General features: G+C 40.1%; 1 protein-coding gene across 2 annotated transcripts in view; it reads left to right on the top strand.

Moving 5' to 3' along the window:
* The first annotated feature begins 1,343 nt into the window (after positions 1-1,343).
* LOC116184031 (uncharacterized) overlaps positions 1,344-15,155 on the top strand; it is a 169,119-nt gene continuing 155,307 nt past the window's right edge. For both annotated transcript variants that reach the window (XM_085564632.1, XM_085564551.1), the window contains exon 1: positions 1,344-13,490. The gene's annotated coding sequence lies outside the window, so the exon portion shown is untranslated. The remainder of the gene's footprint in view (positions 13,491-15,155) is intronic.

Raw genomic sequence — 15,155 nt, 5'->3', positions numbered from 1 at the left:
CCTTGACCTGGATAGAAAAAAATATTTTCAAAATATTTACACAGAAGATGCAAGTGTAATCCATGGGACTTTTCTGGCTGGTAATTTGTGTGCATTGTTAATTCAGTAGCAATAACCTATATTAATGCAGCTGAGTGTCAATATTCACACATGCCATTATATGCATTAAAAATGCTTCATTTGCCTTTTTTCCTCCCCTCCTAACATGCACGAGCAGTTTCAAGCATAACACTCTCAAATTTGTATTATATTCAGCCAATCCAGATCTTATTATGTTGGACAAACACTGTACAGGAGGAAAGTGGATCACATAAATGCTCCTAATATTATTCATGAATTTTCCTACTGCAGTGCTTTGGAAATATGCTACAAATATTATCCTATAAATTACTTTGTTTAAGTTCTGGTACTGTATTTCTGTGGGGTTTTTTGCTATTTTTTTGTTCATTACTATTTAGAAGGTTTTGATTAATTGCTTCAGATAAAATTGAGTGCTTTACTATTGCTGCTGTTTGCTGTCCACCATTGATGGTGATGTTCATCCCACCTTTTATATTTTTTATTTTTTATTTTTTTAAAAGCATGCTTTGAATCAGCCAAAATTTGTAATTGTTAAATACCATTTCAGCCACTGTAGGTAATAGTTTTGACTCCCTCTTTTCTTTCAATGTAAAACTGTTTCCACCTGGTGGTTTCTGTTGGACATTGTGGTGTAAAAAAGCCCAAAATATGGGACTAGAAATATAGAGATTTTTAGTACACCTATTAATAAATAGTAAAAAAATTAACATATATGTTTCTATATATGTGAATTATATAGGTTATAAACATATCAGGTATTGCATATGGCCCACATAGGGTCAAGGACAACTGCAGGTAACTCCTTCTTATTAATGAAAAAGCTTCAATCTTAAACTGGGCCATGCTGTAGTGTTTAAAGAAAGATTATCTGTGATATTCATTCCTGTAGGATGCTTTAGCACAATTATAAAGCAAGATCCTATCTAACAAATTCCACAGATTTTTCACAATAATTTCAGCATAAATCCATGGCATTTTATTGTTCCAATTACCCTTTTTTATGTTGCACAAAACCTTCCACGAAGAAGTAAAGTATCTCCTTCTTGTGGTTTGTTATCCTGGTATGACCCATGGCATAAAATACAAAAAAAAATATACTTTTGGCAAGGATGGGTCTGTGTTTACTGAGCATTGCTGCTTACTTGAAAAGATCATTTGTGCCTATTAACTGAAAAAAAATCTCTTCTGTTGGTTATAGTATGTTTACTAAGTCAATTGATTTTCATTATTTGTTTGGGGTTTTTTTTTATTCCAAACAGGTGAAATTTTGTGTGATTCTGCTTCATGTGGACAAACCAAATCTGTGACTGACAGGGGACTTGGAAAAGATTCCTCCAGAAATGACAAGGTCAACATAAAATAAGCAGTGGTTGAATTGGCATTTACACTCATGTGGATATTCAGTAATGTATTAATTTTAGTGGTGTTTGGTATTTTTAATTGTAATTATATAGCAGATCTGCTTTTCTGATAATACAAATATATTTATTGGTACAAAATTACATTAATTAGAGAAATCTGAAACATTTCAGATGAGGGTCAGAGATGTGCTGCTGATTGTCAGTGTTTATTTCTTTTGATAGGCTGAGACTTGTGAACTGGATTTTTGGGTGTTTAAGGTATAGCAGTCTTCATCTTGATACAAAATTGCTGTAGGTGCTGAATTTCCATAGTCTCTTTTCCATCTGGTCCTAGCTCTGATTTCTGTTCACTAAAGTTATTAAAATTCTTGTGCATTCCAGGTATGAATAATAAATAAAAAATCATTATTATTACACTTACTCTTTGCTACCAGAAATCCACTAACTTTTTTTCCACAGAAGATTGCTGGGCAGAATATTTTGACTTTATTTTCGTTCATCCAATAATTTTGCAGTGAGAGGGCTGCAAATAAATCTGGAGCCAGGAGGGAAAAGATCAGAAAAAAGGTCAAAGTTTTGAGGTCAAACTATTGACTGTATAGGGCTTTCTAGGGAAATTATCACCTTTTGTCCTCCTTTTCTGGTGTTTCTGCAAGGTCTGACATTATTGGGCTCTGGGCCACAGCACCACATCTGAATATTTATTGGGAAATGCACACCTGGTGAAACACATTCCTGTTGATGTGGAAGTAGGTGAGCGCTGCTGGAATAAGATGGTTTTTGTGTTGGAGTTTTTTTTGTTTGTTTTGTTTGTTTTGTTTTTGTTTTTGTGTTTGGTTGGTTTTTTTTAATTTTCCTTGGATCTGCCCTCTGATTATCACATTGTGTGGAAAAAAAAAATTCTGGCTGTAGTTAAGAATGCAAAATATCAAATCCTGATATCCAATGAGATGAGAATTCCTATTTGAGAGAGCAGAGACCAAGCAGACTTTTAATCTTGAGAGAATGACCTAATTCAGATGATGATTTCAAAATCAGGACAACACAGGCTAGTGATGCCCGATTTGTCATGAAAATGAAATATTTATCTTTAAAATCTAAACATTGTCCTGTACCCAGTTCTGCACATTCCTGGCTTTGATTAAACACCCTTGTCCTTTTCCTGCTGTTTCAGGTTTGACAGCTGTCACTGAGTTTGCTGTTTCCCCACTATTTTCTGTGGCTCCCTGATCCTTCAAGCCCAGGATGATGAAAGCAATTAGTAAAATGGCTGTTCTCTAAATATACAGAAGCCTTCTAAGTAAAGGCATAGAAAGAATTAACCTTTCTTGCCTCCACACACACCTCCTAAAGATTTGAACAATTGATTTCACATGGGTAACAAATTAAACTACAGCAGCAGTGTGACAAATACACTTTATTTTTGCAGCTTAGTTCCCCTGCTCTAGAAAAGCAGTACTTTAGGCAGGTTATAGTAAAGGACAGGTGGCCTGTTAGGGAATGGACACAAACAGAGCCTGAGAGGCTCTTCTACTCCTTCATCTGCTGATTTTTTGGGTTTGTTTTGTTGTTTTGGAATTAATTTTTTTGTTGGTTGGTTAAGGTCTTTTTAGGAGAACATGGATATGCACAGCTATTCCTCCTATTAGGATCTGTTTTCTTTTCTGGATTCTGAACTAATCATGTAAAACCAAATTAGGAAAGAGGATAAACTGCTTTGAGGTAGAGCTGCTCATGGGCTTTTAGGTATTTTTGATCTCCATCTGCCCTACCCAAGTGTGATAATGGATAATTCATTTGCTAAAATGGAATAGGATTTTACTAATAAATAATCTTGTAAAAAAATTGTGAATTGAAGCCAAAAAGTCAAAGGACAGTGAAAGCAGTCATGGATGTCTAAGAAAAATGTAAGTGTGCATGTCCTGCTTTTAAAACTCAGGAGAGTTTAAAACATTGCATGAAATTTTCTATATGGAACCAAAGTCCCTGACTGAAGGAGTCACCCTATAAACAGGAATTTGCAATACAAATTTAAGAAGCTTACTGACCAAATCTTTATTTATAACTATTTATTCTGTATAATTAACAGTATTTTGGATGTATAGAATCAAATATACAGATCTCAGCTTGAGATGTGATTTCCATCTGAGCTGGAGCTCTTCACTTCCTCTTTTAAAATATACATATGTATGTGCTTCCTATCGGGTCAATGATTAAACACATGTGCTTTGCTTTTCAGCAAATCAAACACTTCATGTGTGATCCAGAACTGGTTGAATCAAGGAAACAACTAGACTGGCTTTAGGCATCAACTTTGATGTGTAAATATGAGCGGGCTTGGCACTTTTGGAAAGAAGAGCTGTTCCTTTCTCTTTTGGTAATTTATGACTTTCTTGCCTTTCATCAGAACAAGAAGTCTTTGCTAATTTCCAGTGGTGAATGAAAATGACTTGTCCCCTAATGAACTGTGTGCACTGGCAACTGTGCATGGCTACTGCTTCACTAAACTGTATGCTGCTGCTCACTTTTGTCAATGTTAGCTCATCTTTATTTAGGCTGCTTCATCTTTTACTGTTCAATATTCTGTCCTCTGTCTGCAGAAATAATGAAACAACAACGAGAAGAATCTTGCCTGCAGCACATGCCCTGCCTTTGAAAGGTGAGAACCTTTCAAAGTTCACAGAACAAAGTTCACAAATGCCGTTTTCTCCAAACAGTAACCCGTGCTATTGAGGGAAGTGCTTATAAACAAATGTCTTGCAGGGCTCTTACACGGCATTGTTTTTAAAGGTTCTGCTTTTGTCAGAGAATTAAGCTAAAAACCATCTTCCTTCTGTCTTGGAAGCATTGGGCTAAATTCATCCGGGGAGGTGGGAGCTGGGCTCCCTTTAGCGCTAAAGGCAATTCCAAGGAGCTGGAACGCCTCAGGAGCCTGTGAGGAGGGAGCATCGCCCTTCTCTCACCCCCTGCCCTCCACAGCCTCCTCTGACAGAGGTGCTCGAGGGCAGGGCTCAGACCGGAGCAGTTCCCGGGGGCTTTGAGCAGTTCCCGGGGCTTTGAGCAATTCCCGGGGGCTTTGAGCAGTTCCCGGGGCTTTGAGCAGTTCCCGGGGCTTTGAGCAGTTCCCGAGGGCTTTGAGCAGTTCCCGGGGCTTTGAGCAGTTCCCGGGGGCTTTGAGCTGTTCCCGGGGGCTTTGAGCAGTTCCCGGGGCTTTGAGCAGTTCCCGGGGGCTTTGAGCAGTTCCCGGGGCTTTGAGCAGTTCCCGGGGGCTTTGAGCAATTCCCGGGGGCTTTGAGCAATTCCCGGGGGCTTCCTGCCCCACACAGCCAATGCTCTTCCTTCCCTGCCTGCATCCTGTGGGAAACTCACCTTTGTGAGGTTACATCCCTCACGCCGCTTGGGATGGCCATTCCCAAATTACTCACTGCCCCTTTACCCTGTTCCCTACCACTTCTATTTAACTCTTCCCTGTTACAGGATTTCTGAGAGAGAGGGCATGATTTATGTCTGGAGTGAGAACTGAGCTGCCCCTCAGACTGGGCCTGGGAGCCTTTGATGCACTGAGAATTCAGCTGTGGCGCAGTTAGAAATTGTGTTAAGGTAACTACAAAGTAATGAGCTGAGCGTGAATTAGAATGGAGCTGCAGTGTGAAAAGTCTGACCACCTTAAGGCAAAGGTGAACAATGTTAGCTTGCCAATCAGAGTGCCTTTGTAAACTGTAAACTATATAGAAGTGTATGTAAACTGCCATCTTCTCACTAATAAAGGGGAGAACGTTGCATTAATCATATTGGTTGGATGTGCGTTCTATCCTGTCCAGCTTTCCCGATTTATGAGGTCCCTGGCTTTGCTTCCCACTGACATCCTCTGGTTTTCCATCCTCGTTTTCCCTTCTGTTTAAAGCAGAGCTGCAGGAGAGCTGCCTGTCTCATGGGCCAATGTCACCCCACTGCTGACAGGAGCTCTCTGTGCTATTTTCAAAGGTAGAAAGGGGAAATTGCTTCTGCAAGGAATGCAAGACAGATGGCTGCAAGTACAGCAAGCACTTGCTTGGTGGAGGGAAATAAAACCTGTGCCTATTGCACTCTGACAGATTGGTTTGAAAGGGTTCCATGCAGTTTATTACCTCCAACCTGAAAAAAAGAAACTTATTTAGCATCAGTGACACCCCACGTTTAATCCTACCTCTTTCAGTGGGGAAGCAGCAGATTATAACCAGTGGTTTGAGAGCCACCAGCAGCTCTTTTAGGCATCTTAAATCAATTTATCTGTAGGCTCTCTGTAATTTGCAGGATGAGGGAATACTGAATGTGAGAGACAGTTGTACGTTTCCATGAACAAGAAGGTCAGAAAAAAATTGCTTGTCAGCCAGGTATATAGTAAACATAAATTTAGCCTTGTGTGGATCAATACAAGGTTGTGTGTTCATATCCGATTACCTTAGATGGATTAAGATGTTGGATATTATTAAGATAATAAAAGACAGGATTGGCATCATAATGGTGGCACTTTGTCCTTGAAATTCTGTGGCTGCAGAGGTTCTCATTTATAGATGCCAGATGGTTCTTGAAACCCAGTTGCTGAAATGAAGGAAGATTGGTACCTGAACAAGGTTTTCCTGTGAAGTTTCCTTTGGATATTCTCTTCTTTCTGTTTTTTATAGATCTTTCTTCTTTTGTGTTGTTTTCATTTTCAGCCTCTTTCCATCCTTATGCAACTTCAATTGTTTCCATCCAATTGTTCATTGTTAATGAACAATTACTAGCATGGTATCTTGCTTCTATAATCTTTCTGTTTTTACCAGCCAGCACACCTGGCCATGCCCAGGGTCACCCATGTTATTTTTGTGGTAATTTCCTTGAAACTGGGCTCAGAAAATTGAGAAGACATATTTTACTGAAGGTCAGGTAAAGCATCCATCTTTCCCCATTCTCAAATCTGGTATGTGAATGTGAAGAAAATATCTGTTTTCTCATTAAAATTAGTCTGGGGTTGAACACTTTTCCTACTCCTTCAACCCTAAAGACCAGGCATGCTTTAGGTTCCTGTCCCTGCCTTTGCACTGTTCCGTTAAAGTGTAATTGTTCTTTTCCAAAGTGTCATTGTAAGGACAGGATTCTTCTGAATTATCTTTCTCAGACAATTACTTCAGGCTACACTGTTATAACTGATTTTGCTTTATGACTTTGTTGTATTCAGGAAAATTATTTTAATCCATTTTAGATTACACCTAAATCTTGGCTTTTTCAGTCTGCATGCAGCATGTATTTTGAACACTTTTTATTTTTTTAATATGGCATATACTAATGTCTTATGATAGGAACAAAGTTTAGTTTGAGCTTTGTCCCCTCCTGATTGAACTCCTGGCTGTAGTATCCAGTGAGTTTCATATCTCTCTGTTCAGGTAAACCATAAAAATATTAATATTAAATATTGATTAAAACATATTGCATGAGTGTTCTGGCACAGCAGTTTTCTAGTGCCTCTGTGGGAATACTTCTATTTTTTCTTTTGATTCTTCTGAGGATCACTTATGATGAATCATTTTAATTGCACTGTGATTTGTAGCACAGCGAGTGGAGGTCTCTTGCTCCGCTGCGCCTGGTTTAAATGTAGGCTTTCCTCCCTCTGACTAATGGCTTAAGATCAGAACATCCAGCACAAATCAATATTAGGCACAGCCCAGCATCACCTGCAGATGGGCACTGCACTAGAACAGTAAACATAAAATGAAAAATGAGTCACACTTCCTGTGTTCCCTGGGTGTTGGATAAGCTCTGACCTCTGAAGAGGGGATGGTGTTTGTTTGCTTGTTTGTTTGACTTCCCAATTGTTTTATCTCTGATTAAAATATCCAAACCCCAGCCACAGCCCAATCAAAGGGTGGCTGAGCCCTGAGGGTGGAGTTACAGGTAGAACTGGCTGGAGGCAAGGAACTCTGCCTTTCCAGGGGAAGGATGGATAGAACCAGAGCAACCTCTAATGGCTCTTGGAGTTTGGCTCTGGCTGGGAAATGAGAAGTGGCCCTATCAGTGTAACAGACAAATGTTCTGGATCAATCCTAATACAGCTTTGACCTCGTTTTGCTGCAGGCTGACCCTCTGAGGTTGTTTCAGTTCTCAGCACCAGCAGGGGACACAGACCTGTTCCACTTCTGGAAAACAGGGGCTCAGCTGAGATGGTGACATAAAAACTTCTGCTCTCCAGGCAGCAATCTGCTTTTCTTCCTTGCTTTTCATATTCCACAAGGAGGTACAGCATAGAAAGGACTTTTCTTTGCATTTTTGAGTCTATTTGTTTGTTTTTTGTGTGTTTTGTTTTTTTTTTTTTTTTTAATAGCCTTGCCTGGTGGTTTATCTGAATCTAACTGATGCATCAATAAAGTGCCAGCTATTGTTATCAATAGGAGGCAACTAACTGCTGCAATTGCTCCTTTGTAACTTCAGACCATAAAATGAGTGTAGTAAGGATTAACATTCGTGGTTGGATCAGCATTTCAGGTACTGAACTTCTCAGTCTCTTCCCACTCCTTTGACCCTGCACACTTCACAGCTTCTCCCAAGCATCTCTGTGGGTGGTAAAGGGATGTAGGAAGTGGGTAGGGTTTTGTTTGTTTGTTTGTTTGTGGTTTGTTTGGTTTTGTTTGTTTGTGGTTTGTTTGGTTTTGTTTGTTTGTTTGTGGGGTGGTTTTTTTGGTCTTTTTCTTATTCCTAACTTCTGTGGTGGAAGTTGACTAATCATCAGAAAAGTGATGGTTTATGGCCCATCAGATTCCTGCAGATTTCGCTTCCTACTTTCAGCAAGGTTTTGGATGTTTCTGAGAGTCACACTAGGAGACCTGCTCTAAACACCCTCATTAGGGAGGAGGAAATATTTTGCTTCCAAAAGCTCTTATTCTGTTGTTCGTTACTGCAATCTTAAAAATAACAACCTTAGAAATACCTCAAGATTATCTAGAGAACGAAGCCTGGTTCAGGAGACTGATGGCCAGATTATGCTACCAGGTATGACATAAATCAAGAACAACTCCACAGAATGCAGGACCATTTCTCCAGCCTTAACAGGAGCAGAATGTGACCCTCAGTTTAATTTCTGAAATGGTGTCTGAATTTATTGGAGCTCTGCATCTCTGCAGGACCTTTCTTGGCTTTGCAGCAGTGGTAGGCTGATGTAAATCAGATTTCCTTGCAGCTGAAAGCAGTGCTGATTATATATGGAGCTCTCTTAATGCTTGCTGGAGGTTTGTGTTCCTGAGACCATGCAAAGAGCTCACCCTTCTGCCTGTGACCTGCAGAAGGAGTAAAGTGTTTTACAGTAGTAATAAAGAGATTACATTAGATGAAGTTATTTTCAGTAACTATATCAGGAAGATTGAGAGTCAATTACCCTGGCCAGGTTCATCTTCAGGACACCAGCAAAGCAGAGGGTGCAGACATTTACACTGTACCAGCAAAAAAAGATTTAAAGGCACTGTGTTCTCACTGAACACTTGTGCCTTATCTGCAGGAGCAACAGGGAGGTCACTGAGCATATTTTGGGAGCTGCAGGGGTGCTCTTTGACCCTTGCACTCTTTTACTCAGCAGCAAAAGCAGGTTGTGTGGCTTTTGTCACCCGTGGAAATGACTGTTTGCTAGAGACAGTAATGCCAAGGCTCCTACTATTTCTGGTTTCTGTTTTAAGAATTTCTACTCTTGCAAAATCTGATTTTTCTGATTTCAGAAAACTTCCCAATGCTTTTCTCTGCTGTGTCTGTGTACACTCGCGCATCTAAGCTGCCCATATATAATTTCTTCCTATAAGGTGCTAGCTGCATTCCTTCTTTTTCTTTTTCCTTTTGTAAAATAATACTTACAAGATGTAGAATACTTGTTTTCCAAAAGTATCTTTGTTATTTGAGAACCCTGTAATTTTTTTTAAGTGAAACTGAGTGTCCTGTAAGTCAGAAGATTCTGTTGCTTCTCTCATGTTTCATCCACAGTGGGAAATGCTGCTTGAAGAAAGGCCATATGCACTGGTGGATGATTCTGCTAACTATTTTTGAGGAAAGATGTCTGTTCTGAGAATGTGACAGCTGAATCTATCACCTCTGCCCCTCAGAATTTAAGTAAATTGATGATCAGCTGGTGGATGGGACTAACATTGGAAAGATATGCTGACATAAATCCAATGTATGCCCCAGTTACTCTGTCCACAAGATTTTATCTGTTTTGTCACCCTTTACTTACTTTGTGAAGGAGATGCTTCTTTCTCTTCATCCATCTGTGGGTTTACTGCATTTTCTATATATTGAGTTTTTGCCTGTTGGAGCACTGAGGTGTGTGATCAAAATGAGTTGAGTGATTCCTCTTGACTGAATGATAGAAACCCCAAATCCTTCCAGAGTGCAGTGGTGTCAGAGAAGGGTTCTTATGTTTTCAATAGCTTGTGGTGTACCCAGAAACAGATATTGTTTGCTCTTTCCAGCCTTTTTTCCTTTCTTTCTGGGGACTGTAATGTACTTTGGAGTTCAGCTGTTCATAATGAGGGGATTTCAGTCTGGTTTGAGCTAATTCTAGCAGGTAAGTGCCTTTATAGACTCACCTCTGGCACAAGTTAAAATGCTCTGCTTATCCAAAGAATGAACCTAAAAAGTGTAATCATCCCTTGCTCTGCCATTCTGAATCAAGGCTGTCCATTAACAAGTCCCTATTTGGTTTTGGTAGTATTGATTCCCCAGAACTGATTACATTTTAGGAAGCAGCACACCTATTTCTTCCTCAGGCTCTCCTCAACAACCACTTTGTCTTAGCAGTGGTGGCTGAACTGCTAAAGCAGCTGCTTTAGAGACATAGGGGAGCCTAAGGAGCCAATGTGAAAGCCAAAAATAGGAAAAAAAAAGCCATACCCCTCAAAGAATTGGCATTACCTTCACTTTGACCAATGCATTGGAGTGGTTATCAGTGGAATTCATCTACATCTGCACCTGGTGGGGAGAAGTCATTGAGTGAAACAGGGTCTGTTTTTACCGAGATCCACAACATGAGCATGATTTATCCCGTTTTGCTCCTGTATGGCTCTGTTAGCTGCACTAGTGGTCTGGGGGGTTTACTGTAAAGATGTTTTCTCCTGGTTCTGTTCCCAGTTGCTGTAAATCAGAAGCTGCTTCACTGAGCTTGTGACTTGAGTTGTAAAAAACCAGTGCAGATTCTGGGCTTTTTTCAGGAATTTCAAAGAATCCTGCTTATTGCATAGTATTTTTTGCTGTCAGCAACAAATGACTAATTCTGGATTAATTGCTGCTCCCATATGTGAGAGGGTTGGATGCTGCTTTAGGTACAGCCCAGAGAAGCATCTAGGTAAAATTACTCAGGCCAACAAATCTTCTGTGATTTCTGGAATTCTGTCCCAAGGTCACCAGAATTGAGCTTCAACTTCTGTAAGAAAGTTTTTCAACAGCTTTTGTAATGAAGTTTTTGTTGAGGATGGGCCAAGATTTTCCCAAACTTTTGCAATGTCTCTGAAGATGTTGTGTGGGATTTGGGGGGAGAGTGAGTTTCTCCTGCCTTGGAAAGGACACTGGTGTACCTGAGGACACAGGTTGCTGATAGCAGGATATAGATCCCCTCAATTCTTGGGTAATTCTGAAAACTGTGTGATTTTGCATGCTCAATTCTGGCAAATTTTAAAATATTATTCTAAATGTCTGCCCTGTTGTTCACAGCTGGCCACTGCTCTTCTTTAGTGTTTCTACCACTACTGAACTGTGAATCCTTACCAGGTTTTTTTCCTCCACGTTTTTCACCATCAAGTTGTTTAGCTGGCTCTTGGATAGGAGTTCTTTCTTGTCTCAATGTAAACTGAAGTAAACAAAAAAAAAAAATTAGAAGGTATCTGTCTCATGGATATGGAGACTTTTCCTTTGATGCCCTTTCTTCTGATACTCTACACCCTGACTTATCCAGCAGATGATAAAATAAACTTGCCCCTTGAAATTAGAATATTATGTTTTTTATGTGCTGATTTATCCCCTGGGATCTCCAAACACTTTGCAACCTTTTGGCTAAGGTGTTGTGAAGGGAGAGGCTTTATTCTGATTTCCTGCTAAAACAAACTGAGGAAGAAAGGAGTGGTTTGGCCAAGGTTTGTGTTTAGCTGTGCGACCTTTAAGCTGTATCTTACAAGTTGTATTTTTTAATTATATGTAGCAGGGAATTTTTAAGAATGTTTTGGGTATTTGGTTTTTGGTCCACAGCATTTGGAAAATACTTCTCAAAACAATCCATGGGGAAATTATGTGTCCTAGGCAACTCTAGTTTAGCTGGTTAAGGTTGTGAGTCTATAAACTGATGAATTTTAAGTCCTTTAAAAGTATCACTGATCAGAGCCTCAAAAGTTGCTATATTTTTCACTACCTATGTATTCAAATATTTCCCCAAGCCTACAGTGCCATCACCAGGCATCCCCAAATGAACAAATCTGCTGTCATTACTTTCCATCTTTTGGGAGCACTTTTCCTCACGTGTTCCTTTTCCACTTCCCCCCCCCCCCCCCCGCTCCCCCAATATACAGAAGAGAGATGTTCTGCTTGTTTTCTGTTTTAAGGCTCAGGAAAAAGAATTATGAAAGAACCATGACATTCATTTATCCTGGCACTTCATGTGGTAGATTTCCTTCTTTTCTCACTGGTAAATAAGAAGCTTGAAGAATCCCCTAAATGCTTTACAGATACATTGACTATCATAAGTGGCCCACTCTGACTTGTTCATGGATGTATTTTTTGTACAAACGCAGTAATTTAGTGTGATTTCCCATGCTAGTTTTCAAGTTGATCATTTATGTTTGGGTTTCTGTCTTTCCTGATGCTTTTACTACAGAATGATTGATCTATACTAAATGAGACAAATATATGAAAATATGTCAAATGTGTGTACAATGACAGATTTAGATAATTCACCAAGATAATTTTAAAGTGTCACTAACTTCTGCATTTATTTGTAGTCAATTCTGTAGATTATGTTTCATGAATTTTTAGTCCTGATGTAATAATTTTTAATTGTAGAAGCACCTTTAGTACTGAAACTACCTTAAACTAACATACACATGAAATAATAAAACAAAGCAAATTTTGACCTGGAGTAGAGGGAAGTACTGTGTTGCTCCAGCCTGGAGTAGCTACAGTTTATGGTGGGAGATTTTTTTGCTGCTCATATCATGAGCAGAAATATGGAATCATAAGGCAAAAATGAGTAGCACCTTCAACATGAAGGATTCCTACATAATTGAAATTCAAGGGACTACCCAGCTGGTGGGATGGAATTGGTAGGTGTGGGATATTTTATGATAGCAGCCTTGTGGTGTGCCTGCAGCAAGAAATGCAAACACATTAAACTCTAAGGTAATGTTGCTTAAATAATTTGTGTGCTTCTGTGTATATATGTTTGCACAGCAGCAGCAGCAGTTATTGAAGCTGATGCTAGATATTTCTGGAGTTTCCATTCAATGTAGGGGTTAGCTATGTGTAATTTTGAGATGTGATGGCATTAGACATTTCTCAAACACGTGCCAAAACCAACACCCCAGTAATTGCTTTTTTGCTTTTCCATTGTTCCCTGCTATTGTAACTGCCTTCATGTGTTTACACTGACTTATTCTTATTTATAGTGGTTTTAAATTATAAATCTACAAACAGCTGATGAAAACTTAGAAAAATATAAAAGTATAAAAGCTGCAAACACTTGGATAATCCAGCACAGTGATGCATTAGGATTCCTTGCATAGTTTTCCTGAATTGACCATATTTATGTTGCTGTGATCATTTAAAATAGGGTTTGTTTCTGTGCATTTTTGCTCAAAAGCATTCTAGAACAGTGAAGAAAAACAAACAACCTGGCTTTCCTGGGAATTAAATATTTAGAGAGAAGAGGCGGGTGTGAAGTCCACTGGCAATTCTTCAGGCAGAGGATGGAACACAAAGCAGATGGGTTTCACTTCCAGCTTGGGAAGCTATTCAAGGATCTTGCAGATGGCATCAGTGTTTGAAATGTCCACAGATCAATTCCCCAGGAAGGTAAGGGCATGGTGTGGGTTCCCAGCTGTGCAAGGTCCTCAGACCTCTGCCCTTCTGCACAGCTGGGCTGTTCCTTGGGGCTGGGGCTTCTCCCTGCAGGGCCCCATAGGAGGCAGGGGTTTGGAGGTTCCCCGTGGCACACAAGAAGCACAGGAACTGTGAGGAGCTGGCCTCTGCTTTCCATGCTCAAAGTGTGGCCTTTTGCCTCCTTAGCTAGGTATCAGGTAAAGGCCAAATTTTGGCTGTTTAAATTCACTCGTATCACCAAATCTAGGCCAGAAAGAATTCCTACACATGAAGGACATTAACTTCAGATATCACGACATGCTGCCTTATCACAATGTGCTCCAAAGTTAATTCCCATCTGATCATCCAGGGAATGTCAGATTTTGCAATGTCTGTGATGGATATAATAAGCCTTTATCAGCCTTTATCACCAAATGTTTCTCAAATGCTAATGAAGGCAGAAGAAACAGTAAAGCAAACACCTTGTCAAATTAACCTATATAAAAAAAAATCTGTTCAATTAATAAAACTGGCAAAGAATCTAGGAATGTGGGAGGAATCCAGAAGAGTGACAGGTTTTTCAAGCTCAGCTTCACCCATTCCTAATATTAGGGAGAAAGTGGTTATTAAGTGAGATGGAATCTGTGAGATCTTTCCCTGCCCTTTGTTCTGTGGAGAGCCCAACAATAAAAGAGATTAGGATTAGACTGGTTTATGAGGGGAGAGAATGAAATGTTTAAAGCATCTAATGCAGTCTGGGAATGTAGCAAACAGCAAATCTCCCTAATTTCACACCCCTGATGACCAAAGCCAGTCCACCCAACACAGGAGAGAGAAGAGCAGCAGTGTCTGGGGTTCAGCTCCTGAGGTTCTGAGTGGAGTTGTTGTCATGGTTTGACACTGGCACAATGCCAGCTCCCCCATGAAAATGTAATCTCTCAATTGAATGCCGTGAAACGTGTTCGAGAACAGAGCAGAGCAGGTCCAAGCTTAATAAGAAAGGGAAAAAACTTTATTAAACTACTACTGCTATACTACTATAAAAGAAAAAAAAAAAAAAAAAGAAAGAAAAAATCACCCATAAAATTCAAAATGAAAACCTTTCAAAACATTCCTCCTCCTACCACCCAACTCCAACAAACCACAGCGAGACACAATCTGGACCCCAGTCAGGTTTCCACCCTCCAGACAATCAATACTCAGTCCATCGAGGGAGAGAGGAGTCTCTCCTGTACCACAGACCCCCCAGGAAAGACAGCTGCCACCTCTTGTGTTTCCATGTCACATATGGCACTGCCCAGAGAAAAAGTTTGCCATGGTGACCCTCTCCTTTCCATGAACAGTGCTCTCACCACCAATGCATGGATGGACAGACTGCTTTTAGGATTTTTCCTTTCAAGGATGCCCTGCCAAGAGGGGGAGAAAACAACAGTTCAGTTTTTTCATTTTTGGGACTGCAGTCCCCCCCATTTCACCCTGGGGCTGAGGGTCCAAGAACAGAGATCTTCTTCTCTTCTTCTTCTTTGAGGACAGGGGGCACCACCACAAACCCCCTAACTTTTCTCTGTTTGCTCCACTTCTGTCTTTTCCCCAACTGAAGCAGGTCTCTTTGGCTCACTGGCATCCTCCTAAAATACAGTCTCTCTTGGAGGAGAAGAT

The sequence above is a fragment of the Lonchura striata genome, chromosome 1 (assembly GCF_050655825.1).
Source record: "Lonchura striata isolate lonStrDom1 chromosome 1, ASM5065582v1, whole genome shotgun sequence".
In the NCBI taxonomy this organism is placed as follows: Eukaryota; Metazoa; Chordata; class Aves; order Passeriformes; family Estrildidae; genus Lonchura; species Lonchura striata.
This window is presented reverse-complemented; position numbering and strand designations above follow the sequence as displayed.